This window comes from Pocillopora damicornis, chromosome 7 (genome assembly GCF_964200805.1).
Source record: "Pocillopora damicornis chromosome 7, jaPocDami1.2, whole genome shotgun sequence".
Classification (NCBI taxonomy): Eukaryota; Metazoa; Cnidaria; class Anthozoa; order Scleractinia; family Pocilloporidae; genus Pocillopora; species Pocillopora damicornis.
Window position 1 is genome coordinate 24318839 of NC_142676.1, and position 4308 is coordinate 24323146.

A 4308-nucleotide genomic window follows, 5' to 3' on the forward strand; every position below is an offset into this window, starting at 1 on the left:
GATATTGACGGCTAGCGGCTACAAAAAAAAGAAATAAACTCAAACGACCGAAAATTCCCGATGGCGAATTTTATCATATTTGACGATCAGCATCCTGAGCTTTTTTACGATTAGGATTTTACCTCATATATCTCGTTGGACTTCATATCAGGTGAGCATTATGGTATTTTAGCTGGCTACACTAAAACTTATGTCACGCAGGTTGCGTGACACATTTTTAGTCAGCAAACGTTAACAAAGTTAATTTCACTCTCCGAATCCGGCTGAACCAGGCAGTTGCATCACTGAAATTTTTATGACATAATTCATCTTCCGTCTGGTCGCTATCAGAGAAATCAGGGAAAATGATGCGAAGTTACGACTCGAAAAGTATTTAGTAATACGTACATGTAACTTGTAGATGGGCAAATCGTGTGTGTGTTCTTGTAGTCATTTTCATGGCTGAAGCTTGACTACACAACTTTTCGCTTTATGAAGGAAAGAGATCATGGTATGTTCATATGTTCTTAGCTTATCGACAACATTTATTTTCTAATAAAAAGATCAATTCATTATAAGCTATTTCGGGAAAAAACTAAAAACCACCTCTCAAGTCATGGCTGCTCAAGTTACATCGGGCTCTGGCCTGGTTTTTGCGAAAGGTGAATAGTGGTACACATTTATCTCGTCACGAAGTGACGAGGTAAATTGCATCACTTCGCACCTCCACTTCGTTGAGTAATCGTCAACTGGAATACATTTACCATACAAAAACCAAAAAATTTGATGTATTTTGTCAACAAACTGAAAAAATAGTCTTAGCGCGTGTTTCTTTTTTCTTAAAAACAAGAAAAGTATGAGTTTTGACTGTTTGAGTTGAAAAGCTAACTGGACTATTCACCTCAGTGTCGATGGCTAGCTTTCATCACTTCCAAACAAACCAATCAGGGCGCGCGAAAAGCACCATTGACCTGTGTGGCATAGATTAACAAACGATGTTTCAGGATATTCGACTTTATTTTCCTATTGGTAATTTTAGTAATGAAGTATAAACAATGCTATTTTAATTGAATATTTGACAGCAATTTAAGTCTCACTTTGCCAGTTGATTGGCATAGTGCAATCAGATTTTGATGAACAAAACATGTCAGAAGAAATTAATCAATTACTTACGGCCATTACTAAAAGGATTTTAGGAACTGACTTTGAAACAAAGTGCACAAAGCATTCGTTTATTGTGTCTTTCCTTTATTACACATTTGTAGTGCTTTTAGATGAGATTCCCTTCTTAATCTTAAATGAGTGGTGATTCTGCAACTGTGGGAAGTTTATTGCATTTAAGAAACCGTCTTTGCACCAAAATATGGTGTGTCGCTAGATTTAAGAAGTATTCTATCAATATATTGAACTGTCTGCTGCTTATTTGACGATGTCTTTTACGGGTGTTAAAAAGGTTTCTCCGGCTTGGGACAATCAACCATCTCCTTCGTCCCTGAGCTTTGCGATCATGTCAGAGCACACCTGATACCATTCATTCTTTCATTTACGATTCCCTTTTATTTCTCTTTTGTACTTTTGTTTTGCATTTTCCTTGTCATTTTTAAGTTTATCATTCTTTACCGGAAATGTTCACAGCCATTCATTAAGTACATTTTGATTATGTGTGTTGTCTTCAGGAGAGGGTGCTGTTCAAGCTCGTATACATGCAGACAGAAGGAGAGCCAAAGGAAGTATCTAGGGCTGTAAAGATTTAGGCAATATAGATTCTTAGAAATCGAGTAAAGGAAGGACAATCTGCTCTGTCGCACTTTGAAGTAATCGTTGCACTTTTAATGTGTGGTGAGTTTAAAAAAACTTCAAACTTACGGTGCTTGGAGTATCAAGAGATTGCAAGAGGATTCTTTGTACAGGTGAGAGCCCTGGGAATGTAAAATTTGCTCTTCATAGGGTCAGGCGAAGAATTCAGAGGGTCACTCGAAGTTTGAACATTATAACCCTTAAACAGACGCTTCTCGTAGATGGCCAAAGATCGCCATTTATGACTTTATCGCAGTTATAAGGGGGCAAGTTTCTGTTGCGTTCTCAGTTAAGGGTTATGACAAAATAATTTGAATTGATTCTACCGACTGATTTGACATCAGTGAATGAGTCACTGAAAAGAGATTGTAAAGCTGACGTTTCGAGCATTAGCCCTTCGTCAGAGCGAAATTTTCTACAAATTAGGTAGTCTACGTGTAGGGAATACGTGATTGCTGCCTACAAAATCTGATAAGTCTCGAGATTACGATGCATTCCCGGTCGCTGGGCGCATAAACCACACTTTTTAGTACTTTTTCCTTTCCGAAACCACATTTTTTAGAGCTTTTTCCTTTTTTTTTTTTTTTGTATTCCCTTCTCTGGGTTTAACAAAACACGTACTCATCACACAATTACAATAAAACGTTTACTTAGTGTAATAAACCAATAATTTTATTGGTTGAACGTGATCTTCCATTTCCGATCCAGGTCACCTTGCGCTGAGCGATTGACGTTAAATTCAACAGTCGGCGATTACAATCAAATAATTAAAAAAACATGAACAGTGAGAATAGATAAACGGTACTAATTCTATAACATAAGTGTGAGTGACGTCTTTTCCGCTGGGTGATAAAAAGCTGTTTTTTTCTTTTTTCATAAAAGCACAGCGGTCAGTATTAGATCCAAATCTGCAGACCGACTTTATCCATATTCTTCGTGAGGCAAAATATCTAGAATTGGCCATGTCATAAAAAAAGAACTTTCTTACATAGTTGATTTACGAGCCTTTTTCGCGAGAGCATATTAACGGCTATTAGATTAAAAAAAAAAGAGAGAATATATAATATAAGATATACTTTATATACGAGAAAAGTGTTAAGACAATTCAAAGGCTTTCATCATTAATGGCTCCTGATGAAGTCCATTTGTATCTAGTTAATCTACATATTTCATTATGCATATTTCAAGCAAAAATTTACAGGAAATGACATTAAGAAAAGCCCAGAACTCACAAGATGTGAACGGCGGTAATGCTTAATCGTTGAAAAACTAGTATATTTTTCTTTGTTAATTTTTTTTTGTTTTATTTTTTGGAGATCAATGTGTGAGCTGCTATTGGTTCCGATATAGTGTAGGGTTACATGACATATGGAAGCTGTAGGTTGTCATGGCAACTTGAAACATAGTTGAGCCGCGTTCATCACAGTTCCAGCGCTAATGATTTTTCAGGTCTAAATGGTTTCCAGTCCCGACGGGTCTCTAGCCTTGGTGGGTTTCTCGCCCCGACGGGAATTTTGAGTTCCCGTAAATGTGAAACGACGATACGTTATGGATTTATTGCCTGACAGAGTCTTTTTTTATCCTCACAAACTTTCTACGTGATCTTTTGTTTTGTGTCCGAAATATCCAACAGTCCAATACACATCTCATTAGCCGCCGTGTATATTGGACGGGGACCAGTATGGACACTGACTATGACATCAAGATGCTTGAATTGCCTTAGATTTGATTTTAAGATGAACGTATAGACCAGGCTATCTTTTAAGAAATAGTCGTGGTACATGACTTTAAATATTTATTGTCCCTCTTATGCCGGTAAAACGCATAGCAGCGAAGGCAATTTTATACCAAATGTCTTGTACGATCTACAAAGGCTGAGCGTCGTATTAGACGGAATATCCCTCCTCAGGTACAATAAAATAATAACTAAGCCTTAACCGCATGATTGCTATTGATATATGAAGATAATGACGCAGCTATTTCTCGCATGATTCAGGTTTAAAGGAACTGAAGACATTTTTAATACTTACAATAGAATTATAACACTTGACCGATACCATAGAAATTATGGGTTATGATTCTGTGAAGACGCTTGTCAAATTTGGGAAAAATTGTCATTATTGAGCAAGTAATATTTTCTAAGCAAATTTTTTGTAACATTAATGCAAGAATCAGCTATATAATGACCGTATTAACATTGCGACATGAACAGAACAAACCCACAAACAGCTTAGCATAATTGAGGATGTGAAGTTAACGGCGTTTTCTTACGTCTGATTGAGAAGCAAGGTAAACGACCAGTGAATAGCACAAAATCAAGGCTGAATGATAAGTTTTTATCAGTCGGTATTTGTAGAAAATATTTGAAGCCTTTTAGTCTTTTTTCGTTCCGCACAGTTGTGTCGGGGAGAAGGTTTATTTACACATTCAAATGTACAGTGTAGCCAGCTCATTTAAGAACCACATCTTCCAAACAATGCTGTCAAGCTTTGTAAATTACCCTTAAAAGCCCTTAAAAAAACCACAAACTGC